Here is a 15,945-nt window from a genome sequence, read left to right as displayed (position 1 = left end):
TCCATCCACCTCACAGGTGTGGCATATCAAGATGCTGATTAGACAGCATGATTATTGCACAGGTGTGCCTTAGGCTGGCCACAATAAAAGGCCACTCTAAAATGTGCAGATTTACTGTATTGGGGGGGGGGTCCGAAAACCAGTCAGTATCTGGTTTGATCACCATTTGCCTCACGCAGTGCAACACATCTCCTTCGCATAGAGTTGATCAGGTTGTTGATTGTGGCCTGTGGAATGTTGTTCCACTCCTCTTCGATGGCTGTGCGAAGTTGCTGGATATTGGCAGGAACTGGAATGCATTATCATGCTGCAACATGAGGTGATGGTTGTGGATGAATGGCACAACAATGGGCCTCAGGATCTCGTCACGGTATCTCTGTGCATCCAAAATGCCATCAATAAAATACACCTGTGTTTGTTGTCCATAACATACGCCTGCCCATACCATAACCCCACCGCCACCATGGGCCACTCGATCCACAACGTTGACATCAGCAAATGCTCACCCACACGACGCCATACACGCTGTCTGCCATCTGCCCTGTACAGTGAAAACCGGGATTCATCCGTGAAGAGAACACCTCTCCAAAGTGCCAGACGCCATCGAATGTAAGCATTTGCCCACTAAAGTTGGTTACGACGACGAACTGCAGTCAGGTCGAGACCCCGATGAGGACGACGAGCATGCAGATGAGCTTCCCTGAGACGGTTTCTGACAGTTTGTGCAGAAATTCTTTGGTTATGCAAACCGATTGTTGCAGCAGCTGTCCGGGTGGCTGGTCTCAGACGATCTTGGAGGTGAAGATGCTGGATGTGGAGGTCCTGGGCTGGTGTGGTTACACGTAGTCTGCGGTTGTGAGGCCGGTTGGATGTATTGCCAAATTCTCTGAAACGCCTTTGGAGACGGCTTACGGTAGAGAAATGAACATTTCACAGCTCTGGTGGACATTCCTGCAGTCAGCATGCCAATTGCATGCTCCCTCAAAACTTGCGACATCTGTGGCATTGTGCTGTGTGATAAAACTACACATTTTAGAGTGGCCTTTTATTGTGGCCATCAGCATCTTGTTATGCCACACCTGTGAGGTGGATGGAGTATCTCGGCAAAGGAGAAGTGCTCACTAACACAAATTTAGACAGATTTGTGAACAATATTTGAGAGAAATAGGCCTTTTGTGTACATAGAAAAAGTCTTAGATCTTTGAGTTCAGCTCATGAAAAATGAGCTGAACTCAAAAATGGGGGCAAAAACAAAAGTGTTGCGTTTATAATTTTGTTCAGTGTATATAGCACTTTTCTGGGTACTCAAAGCGCTTTACATAGAAGGGGGGAATCTCCTTGTCCACCACCAGTGTGCAGCATCCACCTGGATGATGCGACGGCAGCCATAGTGCGCCAGAACGCCCACCACACACCAGCTTATTGGTGGAGAGGAGACAAGAGTGATGAACCCAATCAGTGTATGGGGATGATTAGGAGGCCATGATGGTCAGAGGCCAATAGGCAAAATTGGCCAGAATGCCAGGGTAACACCCCTACTCTTTTTCGAAGGACATCCTGGGATTTTTAATGACCACAGAGAGTCAGGACCTCAGTTTAACATCTCATCCGAAGGACGGTGCTTTTTACAGTATAATGTCCGTCACTACAGTGGGTACGGAAAGTATTCAGACCCCCTTAAATTTTTCACTCTTTGTTATATTGCAGCCATTTGCTAAAATCATTCAAGTTCATTTTTTTCCTCATTAATGTACACACAGCACCCCATATTGACAGAAAAACACAGAATTGTTGACATTTTTGCAGATTTATTAAAAAAGAAAAACTGAAATATCACATGGTCCTAAGTATTCAGACCCTTTGCTCAGTATTTAGTAGAAGCACCCTTTTGATCTAATACAGCCATGAGTCTTTTTGGGAAAGATGCAACAAGTTTTTCACACCTGGATTTAGGGATCCTCTGCCATTCCTCCTTGCAGATCCTCTCCAGTTCTGTCAGGTTGGATGGTAAACGTTGGTGGACAGCCATTTTTAGGTCTCTCCAGAGATGCTCAATTGGGTTTAAGTCAGGGCTCTGGCTGGGCCATTCAAGAACAGTCATGGAGTTGTTGTGAAGCCCTGCACTGAGGAGAGGCTTCCATCGGGCCACTCTGCCATAAAGCTGTGTTTTTCTGTCAATATGGGGTGCTGTGTGTACATTAATGAGGAAAAAAATGAACTTAAATGATTTTAGCAAATGGCTGCAATATAACAAAGAGTGAAAAATTTAAGGGGGTCTGAATACTTTCTGTACCCACTGTATACTGGGGCGTTAGGAGCCACACAGACCCTTACACTACTAACAACTCTTCCAGCAGCAACCTAGTTTTCTCAGGAGGTCTCCCATCCAGGTACTGACCAGGCTCAACCCTGTTTAGCTTCAGTGGGCAACCAGTCTTGGGCTACATGGTGATATGGCTGCTAGCCAATCTTAGTAATCAAATGCTGAACAATTCCTGTCATCTGCACTGATGTTACTTTGTTGAAAGAAAAATATTGCTCTTTGATTTACTGGTGCCAATGACAAAAGATCCAAAAATGTTTTATTCATCATTACATCAAGTTTACATTTTAATATTAACAGCACTGTATGAAAATGGCATACAGTGAATTAAGATACTGATGTAAAAACATTATTGTAAGGCTCTTGTATTTAAAGTAGCTATTATGTGAAATCCTAATGGAAATGACTAAAGATTCCAAATACTTGTGGTACATAAAAATAGAGATGATAAATCCTGAAAGAAAAAAACAGGACATTGCATTAATGATTTATTATCCACAATTTAACATAAAAAAAGCTTTTCAAATTATTATAAATAAGTACAGTTTCAATAAGGCTGTAATTTGAGACTTCAAAATGAAAACAAATGTGCACACAAACCCAAGATCAGGCACATTGTATTTTAGTGGTAACTAAACAATTTGGTTATTGTGATGAAAAAAAAATAAATAAATAAATAAAAGAGTTTGCGATTACTAGGATATAATTTATCAAGCAGCGCTTATATCCGCATGAATCACCATTTCATTGTGTCTTTGACAGCTCCACTCCACTCCTGAGCTGCGTCTGACCCGGTGTCTGCCTGGTTTGCAAATCCTGTTCAAGCTGCTGAAGTCACTCGGCTAAAACAAAAGCAAGTAAATACAAGATGGAGGATGTGGGAAAGGAATTCGAACCCTGGATTTGCCTCATGGGAAAGCGAACAGCCCCAATGGGCGTGTGCAGCAGGGACGAGGTCACCCCAGCCCGCCGTGCTGGTGTGAATGACGAGGGACCGGAGAGAGGAGTCAATGCAGACAACGCAACAATGAGAGTTTAAGGGTGAGAAGGAGGAGAGGAACAAGAGAATAGACCTGAGGTCAAGTTCAAGGCCATTCTCACTGTCTGGTGATGTAAATGAGCTTTAACACACACACACACACACACACACACACAAACACATTCACATAAACAAATTCACACTTTTCCCAGCCCACACAGCATTCCCTCAATACAGTCTCTGCAATGAGCTAATGTTTGTGCAACTATTATTTTGTAGATTTAATAGGCTGTTTACACGAGAGCTCATTTCCACCTCAAATCAAAAAAAAAATTTGTGACTTTATTTCCCAATTATGAATTGATATCATGCAATGTAACTTCATATTTTGCAATTATCTTTTTTGTTTCACTCTGAGGTGGAAATGGGCTTCAAGAGTTTTAGCAACTGCAACAGTTTAAAAGAGGATCTTATTAGTATTTTTAAGCTAGTTTTTATCTAGATTTTTTAGATTCTAGATCTCCCATTATTAACTCAATCTAAGCAATTAACATAATCAAAACTATATGTTGTTCAGTATTGAATGAAAATGAGATTTAAACTCCAGTGTCTGGAAATTTCTATCTTTGCTATCTTTTGGTTTTACTGAAACATATGTGACCCTGGAAGACAAAACCAGTCTTAAGTGTCAATATTTGGCCGAGATACAACTATTTGAAATCCTGGAATCTGAGGGTGCAAAAAAAAATCAAAATATTGAGAAAATCGCTTTTAAAGTTGTCCAAATGAAGTTCTTAGCAATGCATATTACTAATCAAAAATTAAGTTTTTATACATTTACGGTAAGAGATGTACAAAATATCTTCATGGAACATGATCTTTACTTAATATCCTAATGATTTTTGGCATAAAAGAAAAATCGATAATTTTGACCCATACAATGTATTTTTGGCTATTGCTACAAATATACCCCAGCAACTTAAGACTGGTTTTGTGGTCCAGGGTCACGTGTCTCTAAAACTCTTTTGTCTACCTTACACTCAAAAATAAAGGTTCTTTATTGACATAAATGGTTCCATGAAGAACCTTTAACATCCCTTCCATTGCACAAAAGGTTCTTTATAGTGGAAAAAAGCTTTTTTACAAGCTCTTTTAGGAACTGTTCATTGAAGGTTCTTTTAAAAAGTACCAAAATGGTACTTTTACAGCATCACTGTGAAAAACTCCTTTTGGAACCTTTATATTTAAGAGAGTAATTTATTTGCGAATCAGCTAGGAATAATGTCTCGAATGGTGAATTTCCAACACATTCTGCACAACATACACACAAAGACGAACCACATCCTACATTAGAATGAGTCAAAACGGCTGTCACTTGCTGATAGACTGTCAGAAGGATGCCTGCTAATTTGAAACAATAGAAAGCTGGCTGCACAGATTCACAAAGATTCACTGATAAATATCAGTATTTATTTACAGATACAAAGCTGAATCTTAATTGCAGATGAAGGATTTTTATTTTAATGACTTTTTTCCTACAGTATATGATTTGGTGTATTATTATGTGTTGATAGACAGGACCACACACACACACACTCGTACAGTCTCTCACCCACACCCAGAGAACGTGCACAGCGTCCCAGTGCTGTTCCACAGCTGCTGCAAGTCGGCTTTGTGCCATGCTCCACCTCACTCTCTCCCTCGGTCTTCTCTCGCTAGCTTTCATGCTGCCTCCTGGTTGCCGTAGCAACTGATGGCACTGACTCGGAGAGGAAAGAGGTCTGCAGCAGAGAACAACACTTGCGAGCACACACACACGCACGCACAGAACACAAATATATGCCAACGCACAAACAAATAAACACTCGCAGCAATGGGAACATACACTCGTGCCACTGCTCGCACACCTACAAAAAAAACATATGAATACTTTCTGAGATGTATAATGTGAAGTTCCATCTCTAACTGACTGATACAATGCTGTTATATATGAAGAGACATAAGCTGTATAGACCTGTATATAATAATAACAACATTTAAACAATGAATCCAGATTTTAACATTTCATTCCACAAGCCCTAAATGAATAGAGTACTTCAGAAGCAGACCGCAGGTAAATGTGCGGGTACTGTGCTGATTGACAGGACCACCAATGTGGGAACATTGTGGGAACAGGAAGAGGTTTTAATGTTTTTCTGAAAAGTGTCTTATGCTCACAAAGCCTACATTTATTTAATCTAAATATTAGTACAATTTGAAATGATTATTTTCTATTTCAGTATATTTTGTCATTTATTCCTGTGACGGAAAAGCTGAATTTTCAGCAGCCATTACTTCACTCTTCAGTGTAATATGATCCTTCAGAAATCATTCTAATATGCTAATTTGGTGCTCAAGAAACATTTCTGATTATTAAGGTTGAAAACAGTTGTGCTGCTTAATGTTTTTGTGGAAACTGTGTAAATTTTATTTCAGGACTCTTGAAGGAAAGTATAATTTGAAATACAAATATTTTGTAACATTAAATGTCTTTAATTCCTTTTGATCAATTTAATGTATACTTGCTGAATAAAAGTATTGATTGCTTTAAAATATATTCTTGCTGACCCTTAACTTTTCAACGGCACTATAGGTGGAGTGATTCAGTCATACTAATTTACACATTTGGCTTGACTAAAAGCATTCAAATTAAATTATATGAATTACATTTTTAGGCACTGGTCACTTGGTTTAGATCAAAAATACCAAGGTCATGTACAAACCCGGCAGTTATCACTAAAGCAATGGTCTGCAAGCTCTACAGGACCAGGGACACCCTACTCAGACCAAACCAGGCCCCAATACTATAGATAATTCTTTACAGTAACTTTTAACAACTTTCAATGCGATGTCCATTGACCACCTGCAATATTATCAAAGACCCATGGCCTATTAGAGGGATCTATTGAGACCCTTTCCTCAACACCACTATGACTGCATACTTCTGCAGCAGTTATACACTGGCAATTCGCTGCAACCACTAGGAGAAGCTACAACCATAATCCTTTAGGAATTTGAATTAAACCTAAATCTGCTGGTTAAACAGTGACTGATCAAACTCAACCAGGATTAATAAAACAGGGGGAAACTAAATGAATTTTTAAGTTCAGCATATCACTTCTAATACCAAAATAAAATGGACTTCAATTTCAGGTGTTTGAGAAGGAATCAAAAATCATAATAGGAGATGATACCGAATCAAGGTTTTAAGTGACACTTAAGATTTGAAGTATTTAAAGGCATAGTTCATCCAACAATTCTATAAATCACTGACTCACCCTTATGTTGTTTCAAAACTGTAAGACTTTCTCCTCCAGAACACAACTTTTGAAGATATTTTAAAGAATGTTAGTAACCAAACAGTTTTGTTTACCATAAAATTTTTTAAAAAAAGTCAAAAGTCAAAGGCATTTCTCAAAATATCTTCCTTTATGTTCCACAGGTTAAAATGTCATACAATTTCTGAACGACATTAAGGTGAGTAGTGAGTAAATTATGACAATTTTTATTTTTGTGTGAACTATCCCTTTATTGTAATGCACTAGCTTGTGCACGAGACACAATTCAAAAGTTAATGCGATTTTTTCAGAAGTTCCCACAAAATGCTAACCATGTTTCAGACAGATATGAGTCCATTCATTATCATGGAGTGACGTGAGATTTGATGGGAAAGGCTTTCTGTGTGGCATGATGTCGTAGATACAGGAGGCCACCGTGCTCTTCTGAGAGTCCTCTTTAATGCTGTCTCTAATATATCACATATGGTCTCGGGATTAAGCGGAAGACAGACAGGAACACACATAAAACAGAGGGCCTGAACACTGGCTGCACTCCACAATGACACTTTTAGGGGGCTGGAACCCTTAATTAAAGCACAGACGTGAAAAGGGGGCGCAGACAGAGAGGAGAGCAGAAGAAAAGCAAATGAGATGGAGTCCTCCAGACTGTCTGGGAAAGAGTGTGGGAGCGTGTTGGCCCTTGTGCATGTGTGCACATGTTTATGGGGGGGGGGGGGGAGTTAAGGTTGACTTATATCATATCAAACTGTTACATGCACACAAACACTTTAATTAAAACTCATTGTTTCATACTAATGTCCAGTGCCATTCTAATATTTCAGACAAACACACCACCATGGATGTAGGGCACTGCACATACACACCAGTCTTCTGTGTGAGAAGCACAAAGAGTAGGGGTGAAAGGTCAAATAAGCACACTAAGATGGGTGGCTTTCTCATGCTAATTGCCATACCCATGCACCCCCAGTTCTGTCTGATACAGAGTTTTGGGGCTCCCTGATGGCACTGGGTAACATCCTCCATGAGCATCCTGGGAAGTGGGTGGTAACTGATGGTATGTGTCAAGGATGGGTAAAAAGTGAAATATCGTTTAGCCTTGTGGGGAGAGAAACGACAACAGGCCGAGACATTAGAGACTTTGTGAAAAGAGCGACGTCTAGACACGAATGAAAGATATTTGAGGCCACGTTCAAGAAGATTAGATTGTTTCTTTCAAACGAGACATGCTGTCGAATTACATTGAGGCTGGAAAAGAGTGTGTTGCATGAGTTTACATGCATAGATTTCAAATATGGAGAAAAAAATTATTGGATTTATTCTGTTTCATGTAAATTGGGGTAAAGCAACATCAATGTCAGAGAATGTGACTTTTTTTGAACTGGTGGAAGATGGAAAGTTCATGCAGTCTTGGGTTTTTAAAAATAATGCATCAAAGACTTCAATTGTTTTTATTTAAAGTTTACCTAACCCTAATCCACAAACTTTATCCTAACAGAAACCCTTCTGAATTTTCGCAATTTTATAAAAACTTTAAAATAAAAACTTTTTTTACTTCTAGCTACAAATATGTTCAGATGGTTAGGTAGGCACACACACACACACACACACACATAATATACACAGATAAGCAACAAATATCAACAGGCCATTTTTCTACTGTGTGTAATTATTTTTAAGTACAGTCAACCTGTGAATGCAGTTACTTGCTAATCATTATCTAACAATGATGGTGGATGCAGAATTTTGCTGACTTGGAGCCAACTTCTGGAAAAAAAAGAGAAATCCATTAGCCTAAACTGTGTGCCAATTAAGCCTTAATAGCTAAGAAACTGTTTGGAAACTCAAACCTCACACTTCCCTAATTCTATCACTTTTTTAATCACCCCTTTGTCATTTTCTAAACTAAAACTCACACATATATCATTTTAATCACGAGCTTAATTACAGCTGATAAACAAGTAGTTGTGTAACATTCAAAGAAGCGGTCTACATAGCTTCACGATCAATGTATTAGCGGTTTCAGACGCTGTCATTGACGTGACAATCCGTGAAATTGTAATGAAGCGAATCCGCGCGCAGCCCCAGGGTGTGTCTGGGAAACCACAAAGCACGACTGGTTTCTTTCTGTAGCAACCGTGATAGCGACTCTCGGGGATGACAGGGTTAATACCACCAACTTGGCGGACAATAACTTATAGCAGTGACACATAAAAGTGAGTTATCGGATCAGACACTGATCGATTTGCCATTGAATAGCGACATCAAAAGCCAATACTGCCCTATAGACCACCATCTATGCTAGAGAAACGAAAAAGTTAATATTATACTATACAAGTAACGTTAGATTTATAAATAAATAATTGTGTGAAGGCAACGCAAACACTAACCGTGCACGATTGGACTGCATCAGCTCACACAGTGCTTTTGTATACTTTATACATTCTGTTCTATTTCTATATATATATATATATATATATATATATATATATATATATATATATAGGCTAAATTCTGCTTTGGTGCGTCATTAAATTGATGTTTATTTGTTTCATATTAGAAATACAGAGCAAATAATAATAATAATAGCTAATTTAAGGAAGGAGGGGAATGGCAATAATAAGAAATTACTATATATATATTTAATTGTCAGTTCTGTCTTAAATGTTCATGAAGTCTTCCTTAATTTTTGAATTATTTTATACAAAGAAAAACACTGTTGCTCTTAACAACTCTAATGCAACTTCTGGTGAATAACCCAATTATACCGCTTCATTTTTATTTATTTTTTTCGTTCTTTTGATTTTAGACATAATTGCGTGGCCATACAGTTCATGGTGTGGAACTTCATCATGCCTGTGTCGAGAGAGAGGCGCCCTCATTAGTGCGCGCGCATCTTAATTTTACTCCACGAGGAATTATGTGACGTCAGCCTCAATTAACAGCACACAGGGTCAACGGGATTAAAACACAGACTACCAGTTCTCACAGTTTCCCTCGCATCAAAGTAAAGCGCCTTTTGTTTACTGCGCCTCGTCGGCTGAACTGTGCGCATTCTATACACTGCAGGACCCAATTAAAAACCGGAAAATAGTAAATGAAGGCAATGAGATCATTCACGGACTCGCTGATATTCGTTCCAACCAATCAGATTGAGCCAAATAAACCCAGTGATTTTCTAAACGCAAATAAGGTTTGTGATTGGGAGGGGGATGCAGACTCATTTCAGAGTGACTCAAACGTAAATATCCATTTAAAGGCATATTTTTGTTATAATATTCGTTGCATTTGGACGTCTGGAATACCCGCGTTTAAAGCTAGATAAATTATTATGTGTGAAGGTTTTATGTCCGTTTATTTAGGCTACTTTAGCTGTGAAGATACAAGTGTAGGCTACCTACCATTAACAAGGCTATGGTCAGGATACACAGTAATAGTATATTTTTTGAGACATATCAAATATAAAATTATGTTGATCTGATTATTTTCGTTTGAATGCAAATGTGATCAACTGGCCAATCAGTATCAGGAGCAATGTATTTAGCTTTTTAACATTTCGAGAAATAAACCAAGTTGCATAATTTTTAAAGACACTTCGAATTAATCAGAAGGAAAATATTATAAGTAAATGTCAACATTGTAGATTTATTTGTAGCTACAATTGTTGTTGCGTCAAGAAAATTGAAAATATAAACTAAAGCAAAACAATTTCACTTGACGGTTATCTTTATGATGCCACTTATTCATTTATTAAATCGTGCACTGATTTGATAAAATAGATATTTATTCAGGACAAACAACTAAATCGTTTTAATTTAAAGTAATTGTAAACTAATAGTAGGCTAAAACATCCAAAATATAAACTGTATAGGCAAAATCAGACCAAATGTAGTCTATAAGATAAACAGTCCAAATACAACATGAATGTTTTTACAGTCTGATAACTTCAGGTTGAACAAACAACTCTTTTATTTTTATTATTTAGAAAACCACTTATGTACTAGACTAGTACTTTAAAACAACCACTTAGCAGATATGAATGTGGATCTTTGGAAATGAAAAAGTCCCATATGCAGCGAAAAATCTGGTGCTGCAAAGAAGCATATATTTATGTTATATATATATATATATATATATATAGTTATGTGGCGTCGAAGGCCTGGAGCTGAGGTATAGTGAAGCAAGAGTAAGATCAAAAGCTGTATTCCAGAGCAAGAGGAACATTTTCCAGAGAAGTGAGTGAGGAGAGCTAGATGATCCACAGCGCGCTTAAGCGTGGGCTCGCCTATACACTTTTTCCGGGTTTGATGTCAACCGAAGGGTGGCTAATGAGAGACGACAAGCGACTGACGAAGGGACGAGAGGTAATTGGCACGGAGTCGTGGGAAACCATAAACAAACAGCTGCCAATGGCATTTTGTTTTTCTCATCCCTTATAGCTACTAGTGAAAAGAATCAGAAGCGGAGCTGCTCACTGGCAGCTGGGAGCGGAGAGCGCGCGAGCCGAGAGGCCCAAATAACAAGCTTAGGGATTATATACAGCGTGCCACAGGCATCACACATCACAGGATCATCAGCACTCACCATTAAATATTCACTCTTTCCGACTGCTCACAGAGAAAACTCATCGTTTTCCCATCACAACTCCTGTTCGTCAAAAATACGTAGCCTACCTTATTCACGGCAGACGCCATTTTTAAATTTTTCGCCAATGAAAGCGAAGCTGTGAGAGGGGTTTGTACTAGGTTACTGTTGTGTACCTGAATGACTACTATTGATAATATATCATTCCAATAATAATATAATTATACAATTAAAACAAATACTGGTAAAATTATATAAATTAAATAAATATTATAGAATAAATAGCATATATTTTATACATATAAAATATATTAAATAAAATAAAGTTTATATTTAAATTACATATGTAGATACTACCTGCAGTGACACTTTTAATTTTCAGCCACTTTGAGATTCATTACTGATGATGAAAATTGATCTAAAAATCTGAAAACTTAGTTAAATTAAGTAAATAAATAGTTTAGATGAAAACAAGACGTTGTTGTATTTATGAAAACATTTTTGCTGTGTGTGTCATGCAGAGAGAGAATAAAAAGATAGAACGGCTTCATAAACTAGAACTGTTCTCAGAAAAGAAAATGAAGAAAAGATTTGGATTATTTATTTTTAATTACAGGGCAAGCAGAGCGGATGCATTTCAATTAATGGAAATAAAAACCTTAATCTAAAAATGCTTGTCCTTTAAAACATTTCTTTTCAGTGTGAAAAGCATCAGTATTATTTTTTTGTTTTTTGGGTTGAAAACGTTTTTTTCTGCAGCTTACAAAGATTTACTGTTTGTGAGCAAATTATGGTGATCTTAGTTTAAGCAGGGAAGTTCATAATATACCATAGCTGATTCACATGAATGGCTTAAGGGCAGCGATGAATGAACTGATATATGAATGTTGGTTTAACCTCACAGTGGGATGGACATATCCTTAATCAGTCATAAGGTGGATGTTAAACATAAGGAGGGGTCCCTGGGGTAAGCCCTCGGGGCATATCCCTCCCTTAGCACGCCTGCTATCCTTGTGACCTGCTTGTCCTTGCCTAACCGGGTCAAGCCTCCAATTAGCCAGGGGTCAAAGGTCAGGGTCCTCTCCTCAAGCATATGGCTCTATAGGCTGATGGCCTGCTCTTCAACAACAGGTCAATGTCAGCCATGCAATATTATGTGAGCAGCGTATTGTAGAAATATTATTTGTTATGCAAAAACTGTTTAGGTCCAATTGGTCCAGTGACTTAGAAACATAAGGAACTTGTATCCTTAAATATTTTTTTAAGTATACGATTATTGTTAATGATTTTAAAAAATATGATCCAGAGTTGCAATTCCTGTAACTCAGCATAACTTGTTTCATTAAACTAAGATAAAAGACCAGCTGGATTTCCCACAATTCTTGTATGTGCTGAGCAAGCGAAAATCAGGGACAAATAGATTTGGTCATCAAACTAGCTTGATTCATGTTAAAGAAAGCATTTTAATCTATGTGCACATGTAATGGCTTTATCAAAGGCAGAGATAGTTCAAAAGGACTGTAAATTTAATTCAATTTAATTAATCTTGAATCCCCAAATCTTTTTTTTTTTTTTTTCAGCTGCCCATTTGTGGTTTTCATGTAAACGTGAATGCTTGCTTTGGGATTGACGAAGGCACATAAACTGCTCCCCACCATGGTGTCGCAAACTATACATCGTTTGCGATATATATCCTAGCGATTTGGGGTTTGGAAGGAAAATGTTAAAAGGGCACAATTGAGCCAGTCATGCATGTTCTGTGCATTCACTCGGAGTGGGCGTAATTCTCCAGAACACTTTTCCTTTGATTTCTTTCAGTTTTCACAGTGTCTCTCAAATGCCAATAATAGACTTGTCCATCAGCCTCTCCCTCCCTTGGAGTTAATTGGAGCTGTAGAAATTCAGACCAAGCTCTGAAGTTTGATTCATCATTGGATCACTAGATTATTAGATTAATCCTCCCCAAGATTAATGCCCCACCTGGACCCCCTCTACCCCCCTGCCAGGCTGTCCTGCCCCTTCAATGGCCCTAACGGCCCCTGGGCTCTTTGATAAGGCTGACCTGTACCGTTTCACATAGGGACCCTCTAGGATGTGTGTGTGTGTGTGCCAACCACCAGGGTTGTTTGCTTACAGGAGACTTTTGCAGAAATGCATCCTGAAACAAGGAGCTAGAAACTCTTAGATTCATTATTTCACAATAGCACCATGTGCGTTTTGTTTTCATTTAAAAGAAATGGATTTTCCATTTTCCATGGATTTAAAAGACCATGTACAAGTAGTATCTATGTTGCAGTCCAGCAACACTGATACTGTATTCTGTAAAAATAATTGGTTATGTTTTAATTGCATTTTTATGAGCAGTTTGTGATGTTCCTATTTAAGAATCTCCTTTCACAAATGTATATTTTACTGTAAAATCATGCTTATACCTGCTATGGTATATTTCACAATATGAATGGTCCAAGCAAATTTGTGCTCGATAGAATTCTGATTATGATTTTTAAAAACAATACTAAATATTAACACTAGTGCGTGAATGGTACAATCAATTTTGCCTGACAGAACTGTTTTTATATTTTTAAAAATAGCACTAAATACTAATGCTAATGATTAAATGGTCTGATAAATTTTTTTCCTGACAGAGTTGTTTTTGTATTTGAAAAATAACACTAAATATTAATATTAGTGCTTAATTTGTCAGATAAAATTTGCCTGACAATTATTTTATACTTAAAAAAATAACATCTATATGACCATTAACACTAGTGTGTGAATGGTCATATAGATTTCACTTGATAGAATTCTTTTTATATTTAAAAAATAACACAAAACATCTAGTGCTTGAATGGTCAAACAAAATTAGCCTAATAGAAATATTTTTTATATTTAATAAAATAACACTAAATTAAGCGGCAGTAATATTCCGATCTCACTTCCACGTATAGATCTGGACTGATCGATACAAACCCAGCATCTGATGCTCCTGTCAGGGCTAGCGAGTTGCACATCCCTTCACAGCAGAGAGCAGTGTGGCACAAAGAGTCAGGCTAATGAGGCTTGAGTGGCACTGGCATATACAAAACGCTTGGCATCTCTTGGCAAGCACATCCTTCCATCTCTCTCTCTGCTCGCCCTCTCAGTTTTCACTCTCTCTCTCTTTCTCTCATCATCGCCTTTGCTGGCTCTTTCCGCCAGGCCCATGGTTTCCTGGCAGCGATGCCCGTCTCTGTATGCCATCCTGGGAGGCGTCATATCCCCTCCAGAGAGCTGGCCCCTGCGGCTGATGGAGCCTTTCAGTCCAGAGAATGGGGGCATTGTGAGGAATTGTGGGTCATGGCCGGAGTAGGCGGCAGTTTGCTCATATACAGGCCCCTCACACACTCACACAGGGCGCTTAGAACTGAGAGCCAAAGATAGACATCCAACCTCTCAGCTTTAAAAATGCCTCCTCAGGAAGTAGCTGTGTGAGAAAGTGTGTGTGAGAGAGGTGCATGGCAACACTGGAAGTATGCTTGCAAGTGTTTGTGTGTGTTTCATTTTGACCGCTTAAAAGCTAAAAAGAAACAATTTCACGGCATTGTGCAATGGTGTGTTTGTGTATGTGATTTGGTGTTGCATACATGCATTCATTGCATTCATGTCTATTAAAGAAAGCATTTTTGATCGTGCAGCACTGTTAGGGGCACGTTATTTTTTTTGGTCTGGAGCTAGTAATTTGTTTAAATATGTTCATTTTTAAAAGACCATTTTTAGTAATAAAACGCAGTTCATACATACAATGACTTTAATAAACCTTTTCTATGATTTTCTGATTTAAAATCCAGACTGTAAAATGTCATGTGGTGTGATGTTATGATATTTATGAATATGTAACAAAAGGCACTTTTTAATTTGAAAAAAAAAATAAATAAAATTTTTAAAATAAAGATGCATACACTCACATGTACAGTATTGAAGGTGTAAAAAAAATAGTTTTTATTCATGGTTACATTTTTCCTTTATGACATTTAAAAATCAATCAATTGTAACGTTTTTAAAATGTAGAAACGTTTTTCAAAACCAAATTTAGTGTCAAATGTTTTAAACAACATTTGTCCTTTTATTCATCTTTTTTTCTTTTCTTTTTTTTTGCCATTGACACATATAAATATGTAAGGACAAAACAGTAATGCAACGTTTGCCTATGAAAACGAAGCATCGATAGATCACAAAAATGCTGGATGATTTCCAGGGGAAAAAAGAAACCGCACAGCGCAGGGATGTAGGCCTATGTATTCTATATATAGGTTTATACTATATTTAAATCAGAGACCAAGGCATGTGTAGATAGTACAGCAACTAAACATCGGTGAAGCTCAGTCAGGTAACGAGCTACTGTAGAGACAAACAAGCCACCAGCTCCGTCTCAAAGCTCACTCAGCTCCACCTAGTGGCTTGAAGAGGCCACACAATCATTCACCCATTCATTCACTCACTGCATTTTCACACCAGCATCCTAGTTATAGGCTACCTCTTACACATTCTCTCAATGCATAGTGCTCATTTCCCCACCGCTGGCAGCCGGAGTGGCCGGAGGTGTTTTGGCACATGATGTATCCTTCCACAAGCGTAGGAGGAGGAAAATAGTACCAGTGTTTTTATCCTCTGCTCATGCAGCCCATCCACGGACACCCTACCTCATTAATATTCAGCCACCGGACTCCTTTCTCTCACCGTGCTGC

At 38.2% G+C, this 15,945-nt stretch overlaps 1 long non-coding RNA gene across 1 annotated transcript; it reads right to left on the bottom strand.

Moving 5' to 3' along the window:
* Window positions 1-2,297: 2,297 nt before the first annotated feature.
* Window positions 2,298-11,326, bottom strand: LOC131522195 (uncharacterized). Its single transcript, XR_009266466.1, has 3 exons — window positions 11,222-11,326; window positions 3,064-3,165; window positions 2,298-2,777 (listed from the first exon to the last, which is right to left on the bottom strand). It is a non-coding gene; the product is annotated as an uncharacterized LOC131522195 (long non-coding RNA).
* Between the last annotated feature and the right edge of the window lie 4,619 nt (window positions 11,327-15,945).

Source organism: Onychostoma macrolepis, chromosome 16 (genome assembly GCF_012432095.1).
Source record: "Onychostoma macrolepis isolate SWU-2019 chromosome 16, ASM1243209v1, whole genome shotgun sequence".
NCBI lineage: Eukaryota > Metazoa > Chordata > Actinopteri > Cypriniformes > Cyprinidae > Onychostoma > Onychostoma macrolepis.
This window is presented reverse-complemented; position numbering and strand designations above follow the sequence as displayed.